Here is an 18393-nt window from a genome sequence, read left to right on the forward strand (position 1 = left end):
TACTTTGGAGACCTGATCTCTGTACGAGGTCCCCTTTTAAAGATATTTTGTGTGTGGAGGATCTGTGTGCTTGATGCTGTCACTTGGACAGGGTTGCACGGTCCTCTCCGATCCTTTGTGAATGAGAGCTCTTCTTTCTTCACCCTTGGTCTATGCCTTTTTGCTGTCTAAGCAAATTAAGCTGTAGACCCCGAAGGCCTGCAGTGGGTACTGGCATTGGAATGAGCTAATAATGAGTAAACCAAGAGCAAATGATGAGTGCCAGATTTGACATTAATAATGAGTTGCATATAAGGCAATGGTATCTGATCATATTATTTACTTCATGCTCTAGTCTTTGTAGAGATTAGGGTGCTATTCTGCTTGATGAATGTTGTAAAAATGCTATGGCCTAAAGCATTTGCAGACAGAAAAACAGTGAAGTCAGCTGCAGATATTGCATAGTAAGAAATGCTTTATCTGGGGAAATCTGTCTGCTGACCCTCTGCTCTGGGTCTCCCTGCTTGAGCAGCACTGCCCAGCCCGTAAGGCACTGTCATCCACCAGGCTGTACAAGCAATAAAAGAGGTGGTAAAATGCCAAGAAAAAATCCAAATTACTAGAATTGAGTTATGGGCTAAGAAGATTGTGAAGCACTGTCTAGACCATGGAGGTTATATTTATATTCTAAGTTTGTCTTGACCAGGTCCTCTGAGACAGAGATAATAAATCAGCTGTGTTTTCTAAAATGCTGAACAGTAAAAAGAGTGAAATGAAAATGGCACCACACTGCAACATACAGTAACATTTCATATTCTCTCTCTACAGGAAAATACTTTTTCTTTCAAAATCACATATCTTTGGGTTTTTTATTTCTTACACTCATTTCATTAGGCCATGAGGTGCCAAGTCAGAAAAATTAGAAACATTCTAATGATAAAAAATAGGTGGGAAAATAGACTATCGACACATTTAATGATTCTGTTCTTGTTTATATCTTTGACTTAACAACATTTAAATAATAATGTACATTTTTAGAAGAGTATTTTTAGCTCTTTAACCACTATATCAAAGAGCATCCAGAAAAATAAAAAAATATTGAAATGCACTTTGCAGTCAAAAACCCTTTAAAAGTCCAAGGGGAGTAAATATGTCTTAAACATATTAGGAGTCTCAATGCAAATGTAATAGAATTCCAGACTACAGACTTTTGGCTATAAAAGTTACTGACTAGCTTGTGTTATTGCCACTAGGGTTGAGGTAAACCAAGAAAACTGTAACCTCAGTTTAAATTTTAATGCAAAGTGTCTGCATTGTTGTCTTGCTGTATTAATTAGCATTAACTAGTTGATACGAGTGTGCAGACTTTTAAAAATCTAAAGTTCTGCACATACATTTGATGGCATTCTTATTCTAATTACCCAAAAGAAGCAATCTGAACCTGTGAAGACACACCTATATTTACATATTTGCATGCATATAGATATCTCACTTAACTACAAATATATTACAAAGTAAGACTGTAATTGCTTGTCTAAAACAAAAAATCAGGACCCAAGAAAAATCAAAATTAAAAAAACCAAACAAAACAAAGCACCTGAAACAACAAAAATACCCCGAACAGGACACCATCCACAAAACCTCAACACCACAGGGGACAGTAAGAGACTTCTGCAGAGTTGGAAACGGTTCATACTCTGGTTATAGCAAAATAAACAAACACACTCTAGACCCCAGAGAAGAGTAGAGTACATAATAAAAAGGCACAGAAAGACATAATTAATGTTTATTTTGTACTTGGGAACCATATGTGGCTTTGAAATAAAAATGCCAAACTGTAAAGTTGCCAGCAGGGATTGTAGCTGTTAACTGTCCAGGTTCAAAATGCTACAAAATAAAGCTTCCATCTTTGGGAATTTAATAGTGTTGTCCATGTGACATTAAGGCTTATCTATTTTTATGGCTAGACGTATTTATCTTTGAAGATATGTCCATGATCAGGGAGTATGGAATAAAGGAAAATTATTTGCCTCAGATAAATATTGATTTTAAATGTAAGCAATAATTTCTGCGAAGGTGCTTTTCTATTGTAGAAAGATGAGAGTTGATTATGCCCAGTGCTGGCAATTGCAGAGAACCATGCTGGTGTTAATTCTTCTAAACAGGATCATAGGCTGTTGATTCCACACCCAGCCTTCCCACAAATACCATTAGAAATACTAGAAAAGCACACTTAAATCCTGAAAGCATTAAAAACCACATTGTCATGAAGACAGATCAACAGCTTTGCTATTCTCCCGGCTACCACATGTAGGGAAACTCCTTAATTAACACCACTTCACACAAACAAAAAAAAAAAAAGTACCACCAAAAGAAAGAAAGGAACCAAGCAAAAAACAATGCCTTTATTTAGGGCATATACAACACAGTTTTGTTTTTTTCAAAGACTATAAAAGTCAAGGAAATGTTATCTCGGAACTCAGTGTTTAAACATGGTATTTCTTTGCTGAAAGTGATTATTGGTCACATGCATTAGATGATATTGATTTGGCATTTTCCATAATGGGTATCTTTAAGATGAAGAATTGCCAGTAATAAATAGTGGATCTTCACTAGAGGATAATCCAGTTGCAATGCAGACTTCCTGATGAATCATCATTCATGTAACCATCTATTGAACTCTTGGGATTCACAAATATCTCCATGAATACCTACTAGTCACCTGAATGCTCATAAATATTGAATAATGTGGGCTCTAAAAAACAAGGTATATGAGCTGCCTGCCATTTTTTTTTCATTCTTTAAAGAACAGATTCTGAAGAGAGAAAAATAATAAACAAATTAATACAGATTTTCAATGCAGTGAATTAGAGTTAAGGAAGAACTTATTCCCAAGGGAAAATGACCTGAAGAGCTCTACATTCCTGTAGCTGGTAAATACACAAAATTGCCTAGTTAGATATTACTCTTCTAAAAATGGTTGTATGTTTAGTTTTAAATAGCAAATTTTCATTCACTGCTGCTAATAGGTGGGGCACAAGTAGATGACATGTTATCTCCCAGGGAATTTTATTGAAGAATAGTACTATTTTTCAGGTTAAAAATTTAGAGAGAAGAGAAATAGAGGACAATATTTGGGAGGTAAAAGCTGAATTCTCCAAAAATATAATGGAAAGGGGAAAATGTGACTACACAATTATTTGGTTTATAAAGACTGGGTAGACGCATGTGGGTGAATACTGCTAAAGTATTTGTAGCTAAAAATGTTTATTTTGCTGTAGCACTTGGAAAAATGAAATGGGGCAATGGTAAAGACAGTATATCATATAATAGAATATTATTCATGAGCATTTCCAGATACATGAAGCGTATTACAGACCGGATAGTATAGATAGTAATTGTGGCTCAGGGGAACACAGGAACTGCTAAAGCAGAACTCAGTAGTCTGCCTTGTCCTTGACTATATGACAACATTTGTATGAGATAACACAGTGAGAGCTATATGTCCATACAGATCTTTTTCTCTGGGGAGAAATATTAACTAAATGAACAAGGTCAGTAGGTTCTTATTGCCTGAATTAGAACTCAAGATAATCTAAAATGTTAAAAGACTGAAAACAAATATGTAGTTTACCAACAATGCACAGTGTAAAAAGAATCTGAGTACAGGAACCATGGAGTATGAGTAAAAAAATAAAATAATGGTTTTCTCTTTTAAATAGACTAAGATTGGGAAGATGTTTGTTGTTTGGTTGAGGTGAAGGCAAAGATAGTCCGCCTCTGAATGTAACAGAGTACTTCAGTTCCTTTGTGCTGATTCTGTATCACTTTTCTGAGAAAGACATTCCACAGTGATCATTTCATCTAAGTACCCAATTCTCATGGGATTTGTCCTTTTGTCCTTTTTTGATTTTAGACCCTTAAAATACTAGCTTTGTTGCAGCAAATTTATCCTAGTAGTTTGAGTATTTTATTGACTTCTACAGGCAACAAACATGTATGGTGTATAATTAACTACAAATTTCTCTTATTAAAAAATTATCTCTGTTTAATATTAATGGAATTTGTAAATAATAGACAAAGGAGATTTTTGTAAATGTGGAAGACAGATGAACCCTCTCTCTCTATTTTTCCCTCACAGAGCAGCTTATCTCAGCTGTAGGTCAGAATACAGCAATCTTAAATCTTGCCTGAGGTAGGTGTAGTTCTGTTAATGAAATCAGATGCAGCAAGCTTGAATTGAGCCAGTTTTGTGAGGACTCTTTATGCCTAAAACAAAGGTCAATGTTAAACTTGCCATGAAGAATACATAAAATCACTGAGAACCAGCAGGTTCTCATAATGCAGCCCTGATTCTGCACTTCCAATTCAAAATGTGTCTATTCAGTAGCTGTCAGTAAAATTAACCTCGGTCAACTTCCTCAGCCATCAGATGCTGATAGTTTGAAAAATCTGTCTGTTGCCTTTTGCTGTCAGTGTCTGGTTTTGAGGGAGAAGATGTTCCAAACATTTTGGCCAGGAGAATTGCTCAGTACTAAAAAATGCTTTCCAGAAACTGAAGCTAACATATCAGGCATTAACACCTTTGCTCAGTAAGCAAAAAAGTAGTATAAGGTAGATTGGATAGCTAATACCAATGTCCTTGTATTGAAGATAATGGTAGAGTATAATTACATTCATTAACAAGTCAAACTTCATTATTAAACAATTGGGTTAGTTGGGATTTTTTAAATTTGCTGATGCTCTTGGACAGCTCTCCCTAAAACTTCAAGGATGTTTAGAAATCTTTCTCTAATATCCAGCTTTATTTCTTTCATGTGTAGTTTATATCCATTTGCTTTGTGTCCTTTATGTTAAAGAGCATGTTGAGTTGTTTTTTTTCTCAGACTCTTACATCTATTTATAGATAATGCACTGATTGTATGCACCTAGTATTATTTTACTAATTAATAGAGAGATAAGTAGTCCTTCTGGACACTTATGATATAGAATAATGTTTTATTGCAATATCTTCATGATAGTAAATGTTGAAGAGGGATTTGCTGCAGCTCACTTTTGCATATAATGTTCTCTAATTTGTTTAGTGTTCAAGTCTGTGTATCCCAAAAGTTTGGCTGATGTTCCAGCCCAGAGGTGCCCATAGTGCTGTGTGCAATTGAGAGAGATCATCTCCTCATCACATGTTACTCACTGGATGGTTAGCCAAAAGGGGATGAAATGTCTTTTTTACCTGAAATGAGCTAATTTGTTTATAGGAACTACACAATATGGACAAGGAACATGAGCAGTTAAAACAGCAATTCTTTTGCTGTTTCTCTTCCTTTCCATCCTAGTGTGCTTTCCTCTGTCTCTTAAAAAGTACCTGTAAATATACATATTTTTTAATGCTGTTGTCAGTTGAAGATTTTTTGTGACATTGTAAAGTGGCACAGGTTGTTGGCTTTTTTGTTTGATAGGCTGTTGTCAAACATTTTCTATTGAACATGCATTGAAAAAAACATTAAGGTCACTATCATTTTACTGGTAAGATGGAATAATAACTGATTGTTAAAATCAAAATATCTTTTAACTCTCAGAAGGGTTTTAACCCATCCCACAGTCTAAACCTTAGAAATTATTTTGTAGTGTCTGATTTTTTTTTTTTGTACAGATGTATCGATTTTGGACTTGCCCACTTACAAATCAAGAGTGGCTGTGGTGGTTCAGACGAGAAATTTGTGTAGCTCAGAAAATGCTCCCCATCAGCATCTCAAGTAGACATGAAGATGCATGCAAGGACAGAGCTAACATGACACTTCACCTGATCACATTCTAAACATTTGCATTTGCAGAATAACTGGCATGGACCTGTTTTCCAAGTGTTAAGGCATAATGGACTTTTTAATAAGGATTTAAAGGTACACCTCTATACTTTACAGTCTATATTTAAAATACTTTGAATAGTCCAATCTCTTGCTATGCTTGTGCTTTATTGGACAGTAGTAGTAGTAGTGTAGGGGAAGGATGAGGGGGGAGAAACAGGTAAACTTAGTGAATGATTATGTGTGGCCTGTATTGTATTGTATGTATTGTATTGTATGTATGTATGTATGTATGTACTGTATTGTATGTATTGCCTTGTGATCTGTAGAGAATTGGTTGGTTGATTGAGCAAAGTCATGTATGGAAAATGCTGCTTGTGGAGAAGTTCCTGAAAGAAGATGGAAGCATGAGGAGCTGCAGACTCACTGACCTGGCTGAACAGGTTTGCCCCATGTTCTTGTGCTCTGAGACAGACCTGTTATGGAAGCTATTATGGCTGTTTGATCTTAACAATTGTCAGTGCTGGTTTGTGTCCAACCGTGTGTGAGAACAGTTTGAGAAATCTTGTAGTCCATACCATCTGAACTGTGCAGTTCTGCTTGATGGCAGCTTCTCTGCTCTCTCCCCCTCCTTTATTTGTCTTTTTTTTTTTTAATTTCAGCTTATTTTGTTAGGACAGTAAGAAACTATGAAGTGCAAACAAAGTGTCTTGATAGACTAGGTTGCTTAATTGTCTGCTGGAGATCTTAACGGCATTCTTTAGGATGAATTCTGAATTGTACAACCATACAATTTACCTGGTCTCTCTTAGTATTATGATCTCAATGTAGTACAGCCTGCTCTGTTTTGATTCTCCTCTGCAGGCTGCAGGAGGACTGAGAATAGTGATATATGAGACATTTAAGACTTTTAACTATCTCCCACTTGTGTTTTTTAATATGCTTATGTCATGGGTTGGTGCTGGCACAATGCCAGTGCACCCATGAAAATATATTTTTCTCAAATGAGTGCTGTGAGATGTGACCAGAAACAGAGCAGAGCAGGCTCAAGCTTAGAAATAAAGAAAAAAACTTTATTAACCTGCACTACAGTAAAAGGAACACACAGGGAAACAGTATGAAAACCTTCCAAAACATTCCTCCTCCCCCCACCTAATTTCCACCAAAACACAGTGAGACAAAACTTTGGACCCTCAATCAAGTTACCACCCCTCAAATAATCAATTCTCAGTTCATCAAGAGAGAGAGAGGAGCCTCTCCTGTACCATAGTCCTCCACAGGAAACACAGTTGAAACCTCCCATATTTCCATGTCACACATGGCACTGCCCAGAGAAAATCTGCCATTGTGACATCCTCCTTCCATGTACAGTGCTCCACCGTGCACGAACCGAAACTGCTCATAGGATTCCTTTAAGGATGCTTCGCCAAGTACCAAAGAACAACAGTTTCTTATTTTGGGACAACAGTCCCCCCCCATTTTCTCCTCTCCTGGGCCCGAGGGTTTCAAGAACAGAGATCTTCTTCTTCCCTGAAGACTGAGGGCACCACCACTCCCTCCTCAACTTTTCTCTGTTCACTCCACTTCCGCACATGACATCATTCACTGAAGCAGGCCACTCTCACTCCTGCCCTCTCTTGGCTCAAATCATTGCATCCCCCTAAATGCAGTCTCTGTATTGGGGAGAATTGGTTCAGTCTATGGCTATACAAGAAAAGTCCAGCCAAAGGCCACTCCCTCATCTCCTCCCACCTAGGATTTCTTTTCCATCTTCTTCTGACATCAGACTGTCTCTCTTCTCTTTCAAATCAAGAAGGAGTAGTGTTTCACAAAGCTTTCTTTGCCTAAGACAGGGTTAAAAGTCTCAGGCTCCCCGGACAACTGAAATCTCAGCTGCCCAGAACTCCCATGGCTGGGCACTTCCCCCCTTCCCATTCTCTTTCTTCTCTGCTGGTGTACTGCTGGCACATGATATTAAATTTCTCTGTCTCTCTCTCCCCCTCTGGCGGGGGGAACAAAGACATCTCAGTTTCTCTCCACCCTTCCATCCAGCCCGGTTCCAGTCCCTTCACACCCTGGCCTACCCCTCCTAGGCCACATGGCTGCCCCTCCCCCACCCAGCCTGTGGTAGGCAGAGGAGGTCTGAACTCTTCACTGACCGGAGCAAAAGAGAGAGTTCCACTGGCAGTTCTCTGCTTTTAACCCTTGGTGTTCTCAGAGGCGTATCCAATGTCTTCAGTGGTCACACCAGGTATCAATATTCAAATCTGACCACTCATTGGTTTGACCATAACTTCCCAAGAAAACTCACTTTCTTTGTCAAACCAGGAGAGTTTAAAAAGCATAAATTAAAAACCACAAAATGAAACAAAAAACCACTGAGGTAGATTTTAACAGAAAGAAAGAATATACCAACACAGTTAAAGAGAGTAGGTAGGGGTACACATCTAAATAAAATGGAGAGGTAATTGACTAGTTTTGCTTTACAAATGAAGACTGTTGGCATGCATTAAAGATATCTAGTGGTGGATTTGAACTTTCTCTTAAGAGTGATATTTCTTGCCAAGGAAAAAGATCAAAACGTTAATAAAAATTAAATCTTTGTCAAACTCCTTAAAAAGACAGATTTCTTAAAAAAAAAAAGATGTCTGTAAAGGGTAAGGTTCCATGTAACCCCTTGCTGAAGAAAAACTTACTTAATGTAGCATGCATATATAAAATAAAAGGTGGTCAAGCATGTATACAGGGCCATTTTCACACTTTTCAAAAGGACCTTGACTAGCAGCATCCTCTTTTATTGTGGAATTTTCATAAGATGTTATGAAAATAATGCTGGAGATACATACAATTTTAACAACCAAACCACAGAACAATTTGTTCTAGGACCTGCTGTGAATACCTTTCCTGGTTGGCATTGTTGTTGACTGGAGGAAGATAAGAAGTATAGACAACACAATCACAAGGACAGATGTCTTTCTGTGATGACTTTTTGTAGCACAGTAAACCTTTCAAAAGAGTTGAGAAAGAATTTACAAAAAAGCATGTGAGAAAAGCAATAAACGGAAATAGACTCAAAATTTTAACAGAATTAACACCCTTGAAAACACCTGCTCAAGAATGAACAATGTTCCAGGAAGCATCTTTCAGATGGACAGAAAATGGCTAACTTGGTTTTGATTTGTATAATTTGGTTTTGTTCTATTTTTGGATTTTTGTTTGTTCTTTTTTTTTATGCTACCGGAGATTTCAAGAAAGGCATCATATCAAGACTAGAAATGCTTTCACAGTATTAAGCAAGTCAGGAGCATCTTGAAATCAAAGAGAGCTAATAGACTAAACTGAGAGATTCTAATTGAATACTGACTTCTGTAGTCCTTTACAAATGGATGGCCTGATTAAATGTTAGTGAAGATATATATCTTTTAAAGTATGCTGCAAGTTCTTAGCACAAGAATTTGAGGAAGGCAATTGATCTGTTTGGGGCATGTACACACAGTCTTTGAGCCTTTCTATGAAAAACAATAGTTTGAGGAAACATTTCAACCAAGATGAACCTTAAAATGAATCAGGGAGGTGAAGCAGTAGACCTTCAAAATATAATTGTTTTATTATTTATTTATTTATTTATTTTACATTATATCATCATACGTTATATCAAGAACATAATCAAATGTTACCACAAGACATTTCAAAAGTAGGGAACTTGATGAGACTCTTGCCTTAGGGCCAGACATATACTGCAGCCTAGGGCTCTGTCATCTGTTTCCCTAGGTTCTCTTTTGGTTTGTTTCACAGTAGTTGACCAAACTCAGATGCTAAAAAAGCATGAGTAGGAAGGTAAAATTTAATGAACTGTAAGTTCAAAGTGATATTCTGAGAAATATTTTTCTCAGAAGCATATGGTCTGATCATATTCTGCCACCTGGACTTTCGGAGATGTAGTGTCAGCAAAAGGATGAAAAGCAGACTCTTCTTTTCACACGGCTATGGGAAAAATACAAAGAAGACTCTTCCTCCCTCTCCAAATCTGCTAATTTGGTTCTTAATGTGCAACAACCTGTCTACACACTCCAAGGCACTTTACAATATTAGGTAGTGTGATTAAAGTGGTAATTAGGAAACTGTGTAATAATGGGATGAGAGAGAACTGGTGTTTTAAAGCATGTATATTATAATCAGAGCAATTTAATTCCATGAATAAATAAATCAGATCAATTTATTGTAGAGATACCTCATGCTGAAATGCTATGATTTATAGTCAAAGTGGATATATGAATCTTTATAGGACACAGAATTAATTCATTCACACAAAGCCACCCAAAAACCAATCCAGAATTCTGTTTGGCAGTGGGTCGGCACTAGAGCTTGTAGATCCCCATGAAGAAAAATGAGGCACAGTTATTTTTTGGTAATAACAGCAGCAGAGAGCTTGTGTACAAATTCTTACATATATGAGGAAATGAATAAACAAAAACTGTCAGAATGGATGGAAATCTTTAAATTTCTTCATGATGTGAGAAAACATGAGGTTCACAGTTTAAGAAAGTGCTTTGTTGACATAAAACCTTGAGGGGTTTTATCCAGAAATCTACATTCTTGCAGCTTGCTTCTGCAGTTGCTTTTGAATTACTTTAAGCTCTCTCTTATCTTTTGTACAATGTTGACAGTGGGGTGCATTAAGTGATCTAGGGCATTCTCTGGATGCATTAAAGATGCTGCTGCACTTTCTGAAGGAGATGCGCTTCTCTAGACTATTCATAGTCTATTTCCTTTGCCAATTACTGGCCCTTTTTCCATCTACCTTGAATCTTCATTTTAGTTTAGGTGGCTTGTTCCTGTGTCCAGATTAAAAAAAAAATCATTGGGAAATACCATGAGGTTTCTTTCAATAGCAATCATATAAATTCAGTAAAAAGAAATGATATTTTCAAAATTGCATAAAGTATATTTTATGATGGCACAAAATCACTGAATTTATCATGTCCACAATCAAAATGTTAGTGAGCAGCTCTTTACACTCTGCATGTAAAATGGAAATATGAATGAGGCTTTTTTTATTTGAATATATAAGATCTTGAGACGTCAACAGGGAATTGTGGCTTCAGTTGACTACTGTAGAGGATGTTATTTAGTATATGCTGTGCATACCCAAACAGCCCAGATTTTAATTACTATGGAGAATGATGCTGTTGCTGACATGAGAAATCTGACCTAGGGACCTTGTGGAAACTGCATGTCTCTCTACAGCTTGAACTAAAGAGAGAAGCCTCTTTACAAGGAAAAGTCATGAATCCATAATGTATGGAGGTGAGAAATTACAGCACAGGATGACATTTACACAGGTTAAAATACAATTGCCTCCTGAGAATTTCTGAAAATTTGTAGTTTTCTAAGAAGTGTTTCTGAGAAGACATTCCTGTTGATACCAGGAACAGCGTTCATTAAAAAATGTATGAAGTCTGATCTGAGGTCTGATTCTGTGAGTTGTCAGGTGCCACAAGTGTTACTAAGCACCTTGAGCTGAAACTGATGTTCATCAGAATAGAAAACTCTCACATCTCACAGGGCAGGGTCTTTGTCATCTAATTTCCAGGACTATAATGATCTGGGACACACCACTATGCACAGAGAGAATGGCAGATATTGTATTGCCATAAACAATTAATGAAGTCTCTTTGCTGTTACAAACAGGGAGTTGAATGCATTTTTTATTCTGCAGAACACTGAGTCTTATCTTTAGTTGTACTACCATCTTTTGAAAAAAAAAAAAAAAGAGAAAATGGAAATGAATAGCAGATCTAAATTACATTTAGAAACATTTATGTTAAGCTGCATGTTGGAGTTTCCATGAAGAATTTCTATTTGAAATTTTCCAAATTATGAACATCAAACATCTTTAATTTAGTAGTTTGAATAAATGCAAGTAGAGCTTGTTTATAGGAAAACAGCACACCATTCTAGAAACATGTATTTAAATGACACTTTTAAGAAAACAATATTTTTTCTGTGATGTAGACACTATACATTTCTGCCTTTACCTAAAATACTTTGATATTGAGGGTATACTTTTTGATATCCACTTTTCAAGAAAAAGATTAAGCATTTACAGATGGGAGCATAGTATGCAGACTTGAGTCCTATTTATTTTACCCTTGTCATTAGAGCCAACAAAATCAGCGGGAGATGTACAGGAGTAGAAAAAGGTACTAATAAAAAAAAAAATATTGCTGATAATTGTTTGATAATTATTGTTAATACATTAGTGTGTCAGCTAAACTTGCTGTCTGGCTGAGGTAATTTTCTATATGTGTTTAATTCTGGACTTCAGTGAGGAGAAGAGATAAATATTGTGAAAAAAACACTGTTGTTAAGGTATCTGACTGTATGTTTTTAATATGTGCATGGCTTTACAGACATTTTAGAGGGTGAATGATATTTAACATCCTCCCAAAAAAGGCTGTTTATGCAGGAAGGGAACTAATGAATATATTCACAGCATGCATTGCTTTTTTGTTTGTTTGTTTGTTTGTTTATTTTTGGTTTCTTTTATAGCCACCATAAGTTGTGAATAATGAGTTCCTTTACTTTTTGAGTTTTTAGTTATCATAAACAGTAGTACCTAAAGCGTATTGTAGTTTATCTGTAGTAGAGCATTGCAACTGATGTAGGTCTCGAAAAACATGGTGCAGCATGATGAATGACTAGATCTTCATTTGATCTTTTATGTAACTCCAAAATTGCACTCTCTTACTGCATCATTATTTATTTATATTGTGTTAGTAACTGAGCTGAAAGTTGGACATGGATCAACAGAGACCTTTTCTAGTTTACTCTATTCACTGTACCATGGTTTCCAGCTAATAGTCTCAAGCCTTACTAGTGAGACTTAAGCATATTGCAGATGAATTTTTGGGGCCAGGCTGATAAGCTGTAGATGACCTCTTCTGCGGGAGCAGCCATGAGGTAATGCAGTAGTTCCAGAAATCTGGTACTCTCAATAGAGCAGTTGGACCCCTGGTGGATGCAAAAAATAACTAGATATTCTGAAAAGAAAGAAAAAAAAAAAGTGTAGGCATTTCATGTGATATTACTCCTTGCTTTCTCGTTACATACTTGCAGCAAAAGTGGAATCTTTTAGAATAATACATAATTTTTTGAATATTTTTTTAACTAAAGATGGCTTTGTAGCTCACTTTGACAAAACATTTTTGTTTATAACTCACAAGACAATTAACCAAAATTCTATTTTTATTGGCCTTGGGGCTTTTTGTGTTTTAGGCAGTTCCCTGTCATTTTTCAAGCCATTTTTACTTCTCTTCAAGACATGTCTCCTAGAAAAAGGAGATTAGGAGAAGTTGTGCAGACATCAAAATTTTTAGTACATTTTGCGGTGTCAAGGCTCTCTCTTGGGTCTGTAAGTAGACTTTATGTTGCGATGGCTGTGCTGTATCAGATCTATATGTTTCAATCAGTGTTGACCAAGTTAATGACCTGAACCAAATCCAGGAATAAAAAGAAATTTACAAGCTTAAATGTGTTTTGGTGGTTTGTTTTTGTTTTTTGGGTTTTTTTGGTTTTGTTTTTGTTTTTTTAATAAATAGCTAGCATAATGGCATAGTGATAAAGGCAAATAGGTAGTTCTTACTTCACACAATCTTACCTCAAAGTCACCCCGTTGTTTTCCTGTTTTAGTTTGTTATTTCTGGAACAGCTTTTTGTTTTGGTATACCCTCTAAAATTTCTCTCTCCTATTAGTTACCTCTTTAAGCACCAGACCTTCAGAATTTAAAAAAAATGCCCTGCCTATAGACCCGAGACTCTTTTAGTTTGGATGACCTGTTAAACAGCAGACATCTCAAGAATAAATTGCATTTTTGACCTTGGAGCAATGAAGTGAGATCTCCAAAGTTATTTACACACTTTTGGTGAGAAAGCTTGTTTTGGTTTAAAAGATAAAAATTAAAAAGTTATCTGGTTACAGCAGAATTATTTTATATGTTCTTACTGCTTCAGTGACTGATGTAGATTTCATGCCAATGCTTATTCTGACCTATATGAGATGAGCTCCTGACCTTTTCATATTTCGTGAGCTACTGTTTAACAAGATCATTTGTCCTGGTAATATCTAAATTATTATGAGATATAGAAGTCCAATCTGCATGGTAATAATTTAGAGTAGTTGTGTTTTAAAGCAGATTAGAATTGCATTTTACTTCACCTAGAAGCTTGGAAACATATTCACTATTAATTTAATTATTGTTAAGAGCAAGAGGAAATCTTATGGTAAAATTAAGTGTTACACACATTTGCAGTCACACTAAGAATTTGTTGTCTATAACTTTTACTTTTATGTTTTGAGCTAAAGCTGAAGTTGTATTTTTAGCTTAGTGCATTTACAACATTTCATACAGCACATGTCACGTGTCCACAGTCTCACAAATACTGAAAAAGGGTGTGCTCTTAAAATGACAGACTGCTTCCATAAAGCCATTTCTCTTACGGAAAAAACAGATCATGTCATCTTGCAAAGCACAGTGTCAGTGCCTGAAAAGAGGGTAACACATAGCAGTTGTTTTGGTAGCTAGCTCTGTTTCTTTGTGCACAAGATGTCAGGTTTGGTTTTGCACTGCTGAGCTTGTCAGAAAATGTGAAATGTTTCATTTCCTGAACTTGATACTTAAAAGTCTCATTGGTGCTATTTTTTCCTATATCATTTTAAAGTCTGGATAGGTTAGCTGCTCCTACATAGTCAGCAATTCTCTGGTCACCTGTTTTTCCCTGTCTATAAAAGACCAACATGGTAAACTGATTTTTTTTTTTTTGATGATTCATCCAATTATTGGTTATCTACCATGCAGTCTCTTTGGAATCTTCCTATAACAAATTATATAGAGAGAGATAAATTATTCTGCCAGAGTGGCAGGATCTGTGGCATTGTAGGCCCCTATGTGCCTGCAATGGGGCTTTGTAAGGTCTCAAACTTCATGTTTGGTTTTCTATGTTTTGGACCAATTTACTTTCAGTTTGGAAAACTCTTTAATGGCTCTGAAGAATTCTCTCACCAGAATCTGCCAGATCCTGTAACTTTTAAAGGAGAGTAGCAATTAATTGATACTCTTAAAAAAAAAAGGAGGAAAAGAAAGAAACACAAAGATGATTTTTTTAGTTTGTTGGAGGGGAGGGCTGATTCTGTTTTAAACTGTTGCTGATTTCATGTATATGGAGGTGTGCATACATGAAAACACATAATTCTTATGCTATGCGCCTATAGGGATCAAACTAAACAGAGACTTTTCTTGCAGTAGCAACAGAACATTTCTACTATTTACTACATAGTTATTGTGTCTATCAAAATAAGACATGTAGGAAGTCGGTGTCTTCCTTCAAAAATCCCAATGGACAGTATTTCTGCAGCCTTTCCAAAACAAAGGAAAAAGTTTCACATTAAGTGACACACTTGACAGTATTGAATTCTTTAGATCAATATCCAAGTTATAACAAACATCTTTATAGTTTGTGAACATAGCAAATTTTCTGGGTTTGAGTGAGCTGACTTTTAGTGTCACTTGAATTTATCCGTTCAGAAGCACTGAGAACCAATGGTACCTTTTTTATGTTATTAGCCAAACAAACATGAAGTACTGTTGTGGCACCATTTTTAACCAGGTACAATCCACTGAGAACCCAAAGCTTGGGTTTACTACCACTGGGTTCAATGCAGCTATCAGTATTTACAGCAAACATAAGATTTAGTTTTCTCTGAATTCCCTATAAGAGCTTCACTCTCAAAAAGGATTACAACCTCTCTACAGGAAAGGAAATTTTAGTCCTTTCATTGTGCTTACTTTTCTTGAAATTGCTTTTCAAGTACCTGGAAAATTATGTACTTATACTGCACAAGGAGCATTCTTAAAAATAAGTAACATAATTATCTAGTTAATCAGATAGTTTTTTTTTCCTTATTTTCATGCTAGCTGCTTTTTTTTTCTTCTGAGTCAAATTTCTGCTTTCATTTCTGCACAAAAGGTCTTGTTTTGTCCCCTAAGAGGTCACAGCAGCCATAGGCACACATTGCAAGGTAGATTTCTATAGGCACACATAGCAAGGTAGATATAAGGCCCCATTTTCTGGGAGGAAATGAGCAGGATTAAGTAAGTAAGCAATTCTTAAAAGTCACTTGAGAAAAATGTTTACTTTTTACATATGTGTTTTGAGCACCATATAAACAGCTGCTCATCCCAACATCTGTGGGAGGGTAGTGGGCAACATTGCTGACAACACAGTGTTTGCAGGTTCAGAGAGGCTGAACATATCCATCCTTGGAAGCCTATGCAGCTGGCCTCCTCCCAATACCAGATTGAGATCTTATTACATGACACTGTTTTGGACAGTAGAGATTTATTTTAAAATGTTGCCAGTGGGAAGTATGTCAAAAACACTCCTCTATTCCCTCAGAATGACAGCTGCAAATTGATATCTGGATCTTCCACCAGCTGTTTGGAGCTCTGGCCTTTCTGTGTGAGAGGGTCACTCTGGGCACACATGTTCCCTTCTTATCTTAAAATTAATGGACTCTAGAGGTGAAAAATGAAGGTTCAGTCTAAGGAAAGCAGGGTTCGGATCAAGTCAGATAATGCATGCTGCAAGTATATTGTAGAGCAAAACAACTCAGCTTGAATGATTTTGAAAATAGAATATAATAGCTACTATTTTTTTACCAGATATGTCTTTCATCACTGTGTAAGATAGCATACTTGATAAAGACATTTGTGAGAGTAAAAGAACGGAAAAAGTGGTGCTCTTGCTGCCCTTCCCTACTTCTCTTGAAAATCTAGTTTTATTAACTAATAGTCCAGTTATTTTATTAAAGTGTTCTTTTATTTAGGGCTTTAATATTTTATCTTCAGTATTAACCTTTTTTTCAGTGATTTGAGTTTTTAATCTTTTTACCTTTTTTTTTTTAGCATGTTATTAATTGTGAACTAGTGACCCGATTGCAAAATACCTCACAAAATCCTCAGAGTTCTTTGAGTAATCAATTTTTCAGTTTGGTAGTCAGATACCAGTCAGTAAAATATTAGGGCTCAGAAGAATCTTAAAGGGAATTACTTAAAATTGAGATAAGAAAGGTGAGGTGGTTTTCCCTTAAGCAAAGATCATTTGCTATTTGAAATTATATTTAAGTAAGCTTGTCTCTTTAATGTTAACACTTCAATAACACACTTTTTCTGTAGTGCTGTTTTTAATAAATTAATATTTTTTTTTGTCTACTGTCAGAATTCTCAATCTTCAAAACCTTAGTCTCTGCATTTTAAAGCTGAATTCACAAATAGGCTTAGTCCTCCCAAAGCTGAACTTCTTGATTAATTTTCTATTTATGAAAAAAAATTTTATCCATCTCTCCTGAGGACCAAATGTGCCGTTGTTCCAGCATAATTTATTAGATTGTTATAGTTATCAGAAAGGGCATGAAGCCTGGCACAGAACTCTGGCATGTTGCCAGTGTTTGTTAGAAACTCAATTTCACAGTTTCATATGTACTAAACTATGATGATATTGCACTTTTGACAGAGTTGAATTCTTTGGAATTTTCAGAACTTTTATTTAAGAAAAATAAGTGAGAAAAATAGAGGTTGTGAGTATATGTCCAGATTTTCTTTTATTTAGGGCTTGAATATTTTATCTTCACTATTAACCTTTCCTTCATTGATTGTAGTGGAGTGTTTGGTCATATTCAAAGCCAGAATTTTAAACCAGCTGTTTTCCTTATGTGATGTTATTGACAAGAATCTTTCTGACTTATTAGGACCAGGTTTTAAACTCAAAGTTTAAAATGAAAAAGGATTTAAAAAATTTTAATAGGGTTTACAAAACAGTGGTTGATTATTTATATCTTTAAATACATCTCTCCATTTAAAAATACAAGCTTATGTGTACTCCCACAAAAATAATCAGATTTATTAGTCAAGATTCCTACGGGAGAGAGCAAGAGTGAAATTTTCACTGGAGGTTTGGAATTTTCTCTGGTTTCACTGTTGGCAAGATCTGGACCGGGCCACTTTCTTCTTCCTGTAGTCTTCTAAACCTATTATCCTCAATCTACTTTTATGCCTTTATTTAGGCTTTATTAGATAAACTGTCTCAAGTCAGGGACCCATTCCTGCTGGAAATTTTGACAATGTTGGTCAACTGATGCAACAGTTTATATATATATATATATATATATATATATATATATATATATAAACATATATTTCCCCTGTCTCTTAATTCTTATATTATTTAGAAAGTGGGTATGTAAAGAATTTAAGAATTTTAGATTTGTACCAGATATTTTTGAGAAATTAAAATAAACAATTAAAAATTATATAAGAATGCATTATATTGATGCTAGAGTAAAAAAAATTTGTTACTGTTAATTTTGTTTGAAACACTAAATTAATTATCTTAATATAAAAAACAAAAGAACTAATGTGATAAAACAACTAGCAGCTAACATGAAGATAAAACATTTTGCTATGTCTGAGACAAAATATTGTAAATTTTCCACTGAAATGTTATCTAAAGTCTCATTTGCCTCTGATGTGTTTCTTCAGATAAAGAGTACTTTTTG

The sequence above is a fragment of the Anomalospiza imberbis genome, chromosome 1 (genome assembly GCF_031753505.1).
Source record: "Anomalospiza imberbis isolate Cuckoo-Finch-1a 21T00152 chromosome 1, ASM3175350v1, whole genome shotgun sequence".
Taxonomy (NCBI): domain Eukaryota; kingdom Metazoa; phylum Chordata; class Aves; order Passeriformes; family Viduidae; genus Anomalospiza; species Anomalospiza imberbis.